The sequence below is a fragment of the Ambystoma mexicanum genome, chromosome 1q (genome assembly GCF_040938575.1).
Source record: "Ambystoma mexicanum isolate Mex_15411 chromosome 1q, UKY_AmexF1_1, whole genome shotgun sequence".
Classification (NCBI taxonomy): Eukaryota; Metazoa; Chordata; class Amphibia; order Caudata; family Ambystomatidae; genus Ambystoma; species Ambystoma mexicanum.
Window position 1 is genome coordinate 451,186,491 of NC_090922.1, and position 13,392 is coordinate 451,199,882.

Sequence of the window (13,392 nt, forward strand, 5' to 3'; positions counted from 1 at the left end):
CTTTGCTTTACAGGTTGCCCAGGTGGGGGGTTCTCCACACAGAACGGTGTCTAGGTAGCGGGACCCGTAATCTGCCAATTGTTCCAACCAACTGCTTTCCTCCCATTTTCTATTGTTGGTTTCCTTTATTTTGATCTGTGTATCATTCTGACCGTATGCACTTTAACGAGATCTAATAACATTTGTGGTACCACTTTAGAACTGTATATATTTACCATTGCCGATTTTTCGAGTACAAAGTGAGTTATCGTGATACTGTACATAACTTTGAATATTGATTATATAAAGACTGTGTTCTAACCGATCCAGTGTGCGAACATTTCTTTGTGGGTGCTTGGGGACTACACTGTACTTATGAACCAGCCCGCATCACCTCCTGAGAAGCTAGGCCTTGATTGCTCGACCACGTTTACCACAATAGAGAATCTTGGCTGGGGTCCTCTGTGCCTCTCCTCTACCATATAGAGAGCGGAAGTACAGACCACTACCCTCCGGTCCTTTAAAACACTGACCATCAGATCCTTGGGATATTGCAGCCGATGGACTGGCAAAATGCACGTCAAGCTTGCTGAGCTTATTTCTTTGCCCAATTTGACTTTCTTCTCACCTACATTCCTGGAAGTGAGAGCTCTCTAGCTGATGCCTTGTTTAGGAGCCCTGCTGTACTTACCGGTCAGTATCTACCGTCCGAACGGATAATCCAGGGGGAGAAGATTGTGTGTTTAGTCTGCTCCTTTCTCCAGAAGGTACGGGAGGCATCCACTGATTTCAACCCGATTACTCAAAGAAGGACAGACATGGAGTGGAAACAAGAAGGTCTGTTCTAGTCGGGAGACCAATTACTGGTTACTACTCACCCTGTTCAACTCCAGATTGAGACGGGATGACACAATTCCATGTGTTCAGGACATAAGGGAATGGAGGCCACTTTGGATCTTCTTACAAGGTCTTTCTGGTGGCCCACTGTACGACAGGACATCAAGACATATGTAGAGACCTGTCCTACCTGCACTCAAGGAGGGTATTGTATGGCCAAGCCTCTGGGACCTCTAAAACGACCTTGGAGTTATTTTGCCACTGATTTTGTGGTGGACTTACCAGCTTCTCAGGTATGTACAGCAATTATGGTAGTAATGGCACATTTAATTCCTCTGCCGGGTGTACCTTCAGCCCCTGAAATGGCCATGGTATTTTTTAAGGGGATCTTCCGTTTACATAGATTACCCAACACAATCCTCTCGGAACCAGGCTCTCAGAACACCTCTTTGTTCTGAAAGAACCTGTGTACCCTACTTGGAATTGAGAAGGAGCTTACCTCTGGCTATCACCCCCCATCTAACAGGCAACAGAGATGCTTAACTGTACCATGGAGCAATATCTTATATGCTATGTGACTGCAAGACTATAACCCTTGGCTAAAAGGCTAAAAATGGCTGTGAGGATAAAACCTCGGGGACATTTTCGACTCCACACTCTCCTTTTCTCCTCACATCTCCAACGTCTCTAAGAAGTCACACTACCAACTGCAGAGGTATTCTTCCTTTCTGCTCCTTCCCCCAGAAGCTCACTGTCTCCATAGCTCTGGTTCTCTCTAGGCTGGACTACTGCAACAGCTTCTTTCTAAGTCTGCATGCTCCTACTCTACGCCCTCTGCAACTCATTCAAAACATGAATGTGAGACTTGTCCTTGGCCTCAAGCCCAGGGATTGTATCTCTCCAGGACTGAAATCTCTTCACTGGCTCCCAGTGGCTGTGAGGATTAAGTTCAAAATCCTCTGCATTGTCCGGTTGTATACGAATTGTTCGAATGTCAATTGTTTGAATAACAATTGACCTTCTGCACAATTGACCGAATTTAAACGGTCAATTAGGATATATATGTGGGGGGAAACCACCCGCAGCCCCCCACCCAGTCCAACCCCCACCCCAACCCCCCTCCCAATCCCCTTATATTATTATTACACCAACCCAACCCATAATATATATTAAAATGACCATACGGTCAATTGTGCAGAAGGTCAATTAGGACCCCTATTATTCGAACAATTGTGTCATTCGAACAATTGTAAACAAACAATTCGGGTAATACCCATTATCCACAAGGCCTTCTGTGGGGTGGGGCCTCAATACCTTCAACTCCCTCTTCATAAATATCTTCCCTGTTGAGCCCTTCGCTCATCCGCCTACAACTCCTTCAGGGTCAGCGCTTCTCCAAGAAACATCTTGGTGGTATATCTCTTTCCTCGGTTGGGGTGTTCCTCTGGGACAGCCTCCCTGCCTCTCTGAAACTTGAGCAGAACTATTTCCGGTTCAGGAAGACCCTCAAGACCTTCCTCTTTGCTTCTGCTTTCTCTCTTCCTCTCCCCTGCTGAACTCCTGGTTGAAATTGAAATTGCACTGGTCACCTGGGTACCCTCTGATCTCGGGCCCAGGTCCCCTCCCCGCCAGTTGTACTCCTGCACTGGTTGCCCCCAGGGGTCTGTTTCTGTATCCCTACAGTCTCCTACCAGCACTTGACACTTGATGTCTGCCCTTACCCTTGCACTTGCCACCAGCTGGCAACCCTTTTTATTTATTTGTATTTGTTTTATTTGTTCTACTGTGTGATCCCATGTACTGCCCCCCTCCTCTGCACTTGCACAATCTCAATGTCACCTGGCCTAGTAAGAATGTTGTCTGTCTTCCCTTTGTCCCCCCCCCTCTGCTTCGTCGTGCCTTGAAACACTTGTGTCTAGGCGCGTTATGAATGCCATATCATAGCATATATCAAGACAGGATAATTGGGTGGATCTTCTTCCTACGACTGAATAGTCTTATAACAACTCTATTCACTCTGCCACCGAGATGAGTCCTTTCTTTTGCTCATATGGATTCCATCTGCGTTCTCTTCCTTGTACCACACACATCCGCTCGATTGCCTTCTATAGATTCTCTTCTCGAGGAAATCACCCATGCTCATAAGGAAGACCAAGAAAATCTAGAAAAGACCAAGCAAAGATACAAGACACTCTCTGACAAACACAGGAGAGAAGTACCCGGGTGGGATGTAGGAACTAAGGTTTTGTTGTCTACTAACGTTCTACCTGTTGTGCTCATACCTGGCCCGGATCAGGGAACATCTCAGACTTACCAGTTCCCAGCCATTACTGCACAATGAACAGTTGGACTCAGATAGGCAAAACATAAAAAGCATAACAACCAATGAAGATAATTATAAAAGGCTCCTTTTATGCCATTTATTATACCAGACACAAGTTTAGATATCTCTATACTTCGGTATGCTTATATACTCATAGATAAGAATATAAAACAGGAAGCCAACATGTAATTAGTTATATTGGAATATGGATAGGAATGTACGTCACTGTCAACGCTGTTACCGAAGACACCATCATCTTGGCCACTGCAACACTGCTTAGTCCCACAGCAGGTAGGCAAAGAGATCACACGCAATAACGGGGTCAGGATTGGAGTGTCTTCCCTTCCAGTGAAACTACTGCACCCGGGGATCCAAGTTCTGACTGCACTCCTGCTTACCAGCCTCTTAATTCTTATAGGGACTTTTCCCCGCCTCCCTCCATTATGGCTGCCCTCGGCCAAAGAGCAGATCATAAGTGAAGGTGGCAAAGAGTGGAAAAAACCTGTCAGAAGTGGAAAAACCCAGCGCTCTTCTCCTCGCATTAATTCCCAAGACTCCTTATCACTGCACCTGTAATGTGCTCCGACTCCCTTTCCAGTTCGTCCTTCAGTGGACGAAACCATAACTATTCCCCGCAGTGAGCTCCTTCGATAATAATATTTGTGTGACCTTGCTCTGCCTTCGCTACCAAGTTGTCCACGTGTTCTGCTGAGCTCGCAAAGCTTGCCAAAGGCCTATGCATTATTAGTCAGATCAAAAGTGAGTGTCCAAAATGGCCGCGGACCTACGACATGTTGTTTTAGCTCATATCCACCCCTTGGACACTCCTTTTATATAATCTGCAGGTGTAAGCCCAGGGGGCACCCATAAGAGTTTCAGCATACTCCATAAATGTGGGAGGCAAGAAGCGCAACAACAAAGAGTTACTACTATAACCGAAGCACCAAAAATCCAAGCTAAGGCTGCCCGCAAGGCTTCAGGAACCCACGCAAACAATTCCTCCCACCAGCTGCTAAACCTACTCTGTGTAACTCAGGCCGCCAATTCTTGCAGTCTCTTGATATGCTTTTCAATAGACTGCGAATGGTCTCCTAAATCAAAACAACACATGCCTTCCATTGCCTCACAACCCAGATTATGCTTTAAAAACAAATAATCTATTGCCGTGCTGTTCTGTAAAATAGCTTTCCGAAAGTTTCTATTGTTTAGTAATAGTTCAGTTAAAGCTTGCAAAGTCTCATTGAGACCCTTAAGTACAAGGCAGGCTAACTTAATAATAGTTTTATAACCCCCAGACGTTAAGCCCCAAATCCTGACTATAGAGATTGCTAACGTGAATACTTCAGCTTCAGAAAGTAAATGTACCTCTGGGTTACAAACTGGTGAAAGAGCAGTATAGGAGGGGCACGTATAGAGCGCCTAACTGCAGGCTGCACAGGGAACATCATTAGACCGAGGCGAGTTAAAGCGCAAGGACCACCTGTAATGTTAGCTGGAATATATGAATAAGTAACATTACCACAAGAAAATAACCAACCCAGAGGAAGTTTTACATGATTTAAGTGGCTAGCCACTAACATAGTGAAATTACAAAACATGATAGTAGATACATCCATACAAACACTTCCTGGTCTCGCACTTAAGCATTGCTCAAATATTGACATCTTCTCATGCTTTGCCAGCTTTTGTTGCTGGCATTTCCCAATAAACATCGGGTCACAAGTCATTTTATAGCAAACGTCTGCCGGGGCAATATCATGAGTCAAAATGCAAGTCATATTTTTCCATTTGTGGGAAGTTTCCACACAGAATTTACAATATTCGTATACAGAGAAAAGATTCTGAACATCAGAATGCTCCATCAAAGAATTATTATGTAATACTCCAAATAATACTTGTAAAACTGAAGCGGGTGTCGGAATGGCTATCAGGCAATACGTAATCAAGTTAGCAGAATTATGCACGTCTGCCAAACAGAAATGTGAGATGTTCAAGACCTGTTTCACCAAATATACCAAAACATTTTCTGGTTGCTTAACAAAAGCCGAATAATCATGATGTGAAAATGATGTTGAAATCCTCCAAAAAAGTGAGAGCAGAGTCTTTTGTTGCCTCTCTCGTCTGTTCCTCAAGTTGCTGTGATAAGTTGCCACCGAGGCATTGTCTGTCACGATACTTGTGGCAAGAATTTCAGTTCTTCTCCATATCCCCCCATTCAGTGGGAGAATAGAGACATCTGCCACATCCTCTGATATGTTCCCGGACCCTACCAAAAGGACTCCACCGGGCTGCACACAGGCACTCAGCATACTCAGGATCTAGAATAACATTATTCAAAAAACAGAGTATCAGCGGGGTATATTACTCAGACAACTAAGATTTGTCAGCAGGAATATGAGACCATTTTCTTTTCCCTGATTCCATTACGAAGACTATCTGGTCCTCTCCAGCAGCAATTACATACGCTGGAGCAGGTGGCCTATCCGGTTTTTCAACCCATACTTTTGCACCCGGGATCATTACGTCTGATGAGCCAAAACCTTTATCCCCATGAATAGTTAATATCGTAGGTGGCTCTCCTTTCTGTACCGTGGGTAATTTGACAGGTACCAATATTAATTGGGCCACTCAATCCCTTTTATGTATTGGCCACATGTTTTCACCACTGTTGATCAGAATAACTTTAATCACACCCTGGTAATCGGCATCCATAATGCCTCCTAATACTTGAATGCCTTTCAAAGCCAATCCTGATCTGGGGGCAATTAATCCCACATGTTCAGAGGGAATTTGTACCCCGATGCCTGTATCAATCACAACAATGCCTCTTGGTTCAAGACAAATTTCCTCGCTTGCATGCAAATCCACCCCACCAGACTCAGGAGTGGCCCGGTAACGAGCCAGTGCCCCGGGGAGAAGCTTCCCAGTACATTAGTGTTTCCATTGCTCTATTCGGTTTTATTTGGATGGCTGGAGTCAACATGCACATTAGAGGAGTTTCATGGTTCGCAATGGGACGGTTATTCAAAATCTGCACCGCTTCTAGCATATGTTCCCTCCATCCCTTCAAAGCCCATCACCTGTTTTGCCTAATTGTGTTTTCAACAATCCGTTCATTCTCTCAACAACCCAGAAGCTTCAGGGTGGTATGGGACGTGAAAAATCCATTCAATGCCTTTTTCTTGACAATAATCTTGCACCATCTTCCCTTTAAAATAGGATCCATTATCGCTTTGTAGTTGTAAAGGTACACCACAGTACAAGGCTATCTGATCCAACAATTTAATTGTATTTACTTGCATGGCTCTTTTACACGGTAATACCATCAAGTAACCTGAATAGGTATCTGCGATGGTACATGCATATTGACAACCTCGACTAATGGGCATAGGACCAATGTAATCAATCTGCCAAATTTGTCCAGGTACTTTTCCTCACTTTAAGGTGACATGGATAATGTGGGAAATAGCTCTCTGTTTCTGGTGTTGACACACAGGACATTGCAGGATAACCTTCTTTGCAATTTCTAAAGGAATACTAATTCCTCTATCTTGTGCCCACCTGATAGTAGCCTTCTCTCCAAGATGTCCACTTTTCTGGTGGGCCCATTTTGCAATCCCCTCCAAATCATCTTCCTCACCCCTCGCATCCAAGCTTGCAGTTTTTGCATGTTCATCTGCAACAGAAGTGAACCACCGTTCTAATGAATCTATTGCACAATGTGCATCTACATGATATACAGTTGTCATAGTATGTATTAACATTTCGTGAATGTCCTGCCACAATTATTTTCCCCACACCTCTTTTGCATGAATTTTCCATCCATTCTTCTGGCAAGTAGGTAACCATACCATCAACCCATTTGCCACGTACCATGGATCAGTGTAAAGATAACATACACCAGGCGCTTCCTGTTTTAGAGCTTGATAAACAGCATAGAGCTCTGCAAATTGACTACTCTTTCCTTTGCCAGATATCGTTAACACTTTCCTCATTTTGGGATTGTACGCGACTGCCTTCGAGTATCGTTCTGTGCCTACATATTTAGCCGAGCCATCTATGAACCATGCATGCTCTGTTTGATCATTGGTTAATTAAACGTAGGGGATTCCCCATTTAACTGAAGATTCAGCGATTACTGATTCACTTTCCGATTCAAAATCCACTAACGGCACTCGTGCCACCTGCTCATGTAATTTAGCCATGCCGCCCTTCCCAGTTTTGGCACAATCTTGTATGTACCATTTCCATTTAATAACAGTTGCCTCTTGGGCATGACCTATTCGATGTGTTTTAGGGAAGCTTAATACCCACTGCATAATTGGTATTTCAGGTCTGATTAGTACATTATGACCCATCGTCATCTGCTCTGTGTCAATCAATGCCCAATAGCATGCTAACAATTGTTTTTCAAATGGTGTATATAGTTCAACAGCATCAGGTAACTTACTACTCCAGAATGCTAATGGAACGCGTTGTCTATCTGGTTTTTCCCATAAACTCCAGTTGGCATATGCATCCTGTGTAGACACATTTAATTCCACTTCTCCGTCTCTTAATGGCCACAGATCAAGTATTGTCTGAATGGTATTTTTGGCCACTTGAAATGCTTTCTCTTCATCCTCACCCCATTCAAAATTGAACTTTTTACGTGTCACTCTGTAAAGGGGCACCATAATTTGTCCCAAATGTGGGACATGTTGTCTCCAGAATCCAAACAGTCCTATGAACTGCTGAGCTTGTTTTTTCGTTCTCAGGGTTGGGAATTCAAGAATCTTTAGTTTGGTCTTTGGCATCATTTTGCGATGTCCATTATGCCATTGTATTCCCAAAACGATCACTGTCTCTGCCGGACCTTGTGTATCTTAGCGTCATTGATTTCCCACCCCTCCTTCCTTAAACCATCCCTGATCAATTCCAGATGCACTCTCACACTGTCTTCATCTTTGCCTTGAATTAAAATGTCATCAATATAATGGACAATTTGTACATCCGGTTTACATGGAATTTTATCTAGATGTTCTGCCATCAGCCGGTGACAGATCGTGGGGCTATGCATATAGCCCATTGGTAGGCGGTTAGAAGTATACTGCCTCCCATTCCAGGAAAATGAAAACGGTTCTTGGCATTCCTCCGCAATAGGTACAGTGAAGAAAGTGTTATCAAAATCTAACACTGCATACCATGTGCCCTCAAATATCTGTATATTTTCCACCAAAATGACTGCATCGGGTACTGCTGGCACTAATGGAGGGGTATGTTTGTTCAATTCACGATAATCAACTGTCATCCGCTAGCTACCATCTGGTTTTATGATAGGCCAGATCGGATTATTCCAGGCCGTGGTTACAGGACGTAATACCCTGGCTTCGACATATTCCTTGATTGTTTCAGAAATTTCTTTTTGGACCCCTGGGATTCGATACTGCTTCATTATCAATGTTATGGTCGCAATTGGGACCTGTACCGGGGGCATATGCAGATGTCCAACCATCACGGGTGTACAAGTAAACACACTTACCCCAAATTGGTATAATTTACCTCCTAATCCTACGGTTAATCCTTCCAAACTATCAAAGCCAATAATGTATTCGGGAAGGGGATCAATCAATACTTGATAGGTGTCTCTTTTCAAATGACCTATTTTCATGTCATCTTTAGTCTGGACGACCGGAGTCTCAGTACCGCCTAATCCTGTAATCATAAAGTGTCTTCCCTTGAATTTAGTGGGATTCCCATGCATCAAGGAGGCCTCCGCCCCGGTATCAATTAAGGCTTGGACCTCTTGGATATTCCGTGATTGCCAAAATACTTTCACTTTTACATGAGGCCGTCTGTCCACCTTAATATGGGCTGTTATTGCCGAGATTGGCCCTCATCCTATTCTTACTTGGAGTGGATACATTTGGACTCTCTCTCCACCATCGTACTCACCATTTTCCTCAAATATGCATAAATTGGTAGAGAGGTGGCAGATTCATCTGTACTCCCCTCACTTTCCTTTCCAGAAGGGGGTCCAAACGGATCCTCCTCCTGCTTTGGTTTCACTACTTGCTGACGTTTTACCTGTTTGTAACACTCCTTTCCGTCCAAGCCTCTTTTTTTAATACAATTGATACATTTCACACGTTTCAATCCCATCAATTTCACTTTGCGGAACCCCATCTTTCAAAAGGGATAAAAACATATATTTTCTAGATACGCGAATCACGACTATCAAATCGTTTACCTGGAGTGCGCCTTTCACTCTGCCCCTCCCTTTCTCGCTCCATTGGCTGTTCTTCCGACCTTTCCCATTCACCTAAATCTTATAATTGCCTAATCGCATCTACCACTTCATCCGTCACTTTGCCTGTCATTCCCACCAACAAAGTAATCATAATATTTTTATATGCTAGAGTGGCAGTTCGAATAAGAGTGTTTCTGGCAGAAACTGATAGGTTTACCATTCCCATCAGTTCGGGAGTTTCCACATGAATGGCATCTTTCATTGCATGTTCCCTTACCCTCTGAATGGCCTCTTTTCAATGTATACAATTTTTTCTCTTCAGTCGGCCAATCTGTCGTAATTGGGTATTTACGATTGCATCCCTGAGACGCCAATTGTAAGAGAGACGTTTGTCCTTCATCTCTATTAGCATCACAGGGCGGACCTACACGCAGGACCTCTTGTATTTGTACTTCCCGATTTAAGCGTAAACATCTAGGGGAAACTGTCGCATCGACTAGAATACCCACCGCCCCCTCCGTCAAACAGTCAAAACCATCCATGTCAATAGGATTCACCTGCTTTCTGTTTTAACCATCTAATGATCTCCCCAACTTCTTGCTGTGAATAATCTTCCAGTGCGGTCATATTCACCACGCCCCCACCTGGAAGCAATGGGTGACAACCCATCTTTCTGCGCACTATTGGTTTGACCGTTATCTCCTTCCGAGTAGGACATGGTATAGGACTACATTCAGGTTCCGAACTATCCTCGGTACTGGTAGTATGAAATACATCCTCGTCCCATTTATCTGGGTGCCAATCCGTTCCTGCGGAGGCAAGCACCGTTGCCACCTTCTTTGAGTTCACTCTTCCTCATCTTTTCCTATATGTATAGCGAGCCACTCCAACTGCCGCTTGCTCAGCCACTGCTTGATATTTATCTGCTTTATCATGATACAATTTCATTTGAAGTTGTTGCATTAATGCAACCTGCTTTTCAGCCGCAACCTACTTTTCTAATCTATCCACTTCTGCTTGCAACTGCACATTTTTCTGATGCATTTTACAGAAGGCATGCAGCAAAATCCAACCCCTTCTTCCTGGGGCTGAGCACTCTTTCCCTCTTTGCATTGGCACTTGCAATAGGCACTTCACCACCTCTTCTGGGCTGGCCTCTCCTATGCTACTATCCCAGGTTTCACTCAGTCCGGCCCCACATGCCCAAGTTTTAGCAACCTAATCATATGGGCTTTTAGTGCGTCCTGGGAAAGTTACCCCTGGACAATTTCCGCCCACGGAACTCAAGTTTTTCCTAAATAGGGAACTCATAATCTCAAATGGATGTTTCACGTCCCCCTGAACACCTTTACCACACACTCGTACTTTAGAACATTTAAATAAACCACAACAGACAAACAAACAAGGAGAAGAAAAGTCCAAACACTCCTTTAAAAAAATAAATGGTTACTTAATAAAGGTTCTTGGCATCTAAACCAGCACAAGCATCCTGCTCACAGCGCCAAAATGTTGTGCTCTTACCTGGCTCTCATCAGGGAACATTTCAGACTTACCAGTACCCGGCCATTACTGCACAATGAACAGTTGGACTCAGATAGGCAAAAAATTAAACTCATAACAACCAATGAAGATAATTATAGAAGGCTTGTTATAGGCCCTCTATTCTACCAGGCACAAGTTTACATATATCTATACTTCTGTATGCTTACATACTCATGGATAATAATATAAAACAACAAGCCAACATGTAATTAGTTATATTGGAATATAGATAGGAATGTACGTCATCGTCAGCACTTTTACTGAAGACACCTTAATCTTGGCCACTACAACACTGCTTAGTCCCACAGCAGGTAGGGAAAGAGATCATGCGCAATACAGGGTATGGAGCAGAGCGCCCTCCCTTCCAGTGAGACTACTTCACCCAGGGATCCAAGTTCTGACTGGACTCCTGCTTACCAGCCGCTTTATTCTTATGGGGTCTTTTACCCGCCTCCCTCCATTATGGCTGCCCTCGGCCGAAGAGCAGATCATAAGCAGATCATAAGTGAAGGTGGCAAAGAGTGGAGAAAAACAGTCAGAAATGGAAAAACCCAGCTCTCTCCTCCTCGCATTCATTCCCAGGACTCCTTATCACTGCACCTGCAATACGCTCCGACTCCCTTTCCAGTTCGTCCTTCAGTGGGCAATACCATAACTAATCCCTGCAGTGAGCTCCTTCAATATATTATATTTGTGTGACCTTGCTCTGCCTTCGCTGCCAAGTTGTCCGCGTATTCTGCTGAGCTTGCAAAGCCTGCCAAAGGCCTATGCATTATTAGTCAGATTAAAAGTGAGTGTCCAAAATGGCCGGGACCAACGCCATGTTGTTTTAGCTAATATGCATCACACTACCTCGATGGGTTCATCCCATGAAACTATCTGCCAGATACATTGGAACATTTGAAATTATCGCCAAGGCCAATCCTGTTGCCTTTAGGCTTTGACTGCCTTAATACCTCAGTCAGTACACCCTGTCTTCCATACATCTCTTCTATGCTGTTTCTTGCTAGACCCATACGACAGAAAGAGGACACAGCCAGAACAACAATCGCCAGAAGAACCAGAGGAATATGAGGTTGCCCAAATCTGCGACTCCCACTGCTTCCGAGGAACATTATAATATTTGGTACGATGGAAAGGATATCCAGCCTCAGAAAATTCCTGGGAACCTTTTTCCAACATCAAGGCCCCGCTCCTACTTCGAAGATTCCACCGTCTTCACCCAGGTAACCCTTGTACAACCATTTATAAAAGGGGGCAAAGTGTCAAAATCACTTCCCTTTGGAAAATGTGGGAGTGGGAGCCGCCAATAACGCTCCGTCACTTTAGATCTGGAATGTTACGTGTCGGTCTAGAACAAAGAAGACTGCTAGTACGCAGGAACTACACTCCTCCACCCCAGAAACCAGTGAATCAGGTGAGGAGGATCCTACTGAACGTGAGAACTACCAATAGATTTTTGGAGGCTGATCGCAGACGTTGTGAAGGGACATAGCGGATAAGCTTTGCTCGAAGAAAAACAGGGCTGACAGAGTGGACAGTAATGTGGCTAGTAATGGGGCAGTAGATTTCTGTGGGGTTGGAATTTGACAGGGAGTTGTGTCCAATTTTGAGTGCAGAGGGTATAGTATGTGAGAGACAGGAACTCATGATGCTGAGCCAGTGTGGCATGAGGGTGGTTATGCAATTGGATGCAGTTTGAGGTGGGCAGGTTTTTCATCAGGACGTGTGCAGGTTTTGTTTTGGCAATAAGGGTGATGGGGGTATCTCTGTCAATGATGTGGAAGGTGTCCCGTTTGTTTAATGTTTGGGAGTCGGGGTGGGAGTGTGGGAGTGTGAGAGCAGAGAGGAGGGCTTGCCTGATGTATGTTTAGAGTTGAAGGAGTTCATTAAGGAGTTGCATACTGAAGTGGATAGAGGTATGGATGGTGGTTTGGAGAGTGACTTAACGATGTTGAATAGTTCCTGTGTATGATTGGTGGCAAATTTAAGTTCTTGGAAGTAGAGGTTGTCTTTGCCATAGCGTATGGCTGTTTGGTATTTATTTTGGCACTATTTGAGAGGTGTCCTGGTGGCGGGCATGGGTTCTTTAGCAAGACTCTTTCTTGGAGTCTGGCTTCCTGCTTGATAGAGAGGAGGAAAATGTTGAACCATGGTTTATAATGGTAGTTGCAGGGTGTTTGTGATTTGAGGGGGGCAGTTTGGCAAGTGCCTGTTTGATGATGCTGTTTTATTCTGAATCTAAACACGCAAGGCTTCTTCGTCAACAAGATGGCCGCCGTGTTACTCTGATGTGAATTATGACCCTTGTTGCCTGGCTACAGCAGCCTATACCGGATTGGCTACAGCGTCTAACATAGCCAATTAACACTCGCCGCAGGAGAGAACACCGGCCCTCATCTAAGGCCTGGAACAAAGGCTTCTGTCCTGAGCCTAGTACGAGTAGTCATCACCGGGAAGCAGGCGCTCCACCTACACTGCA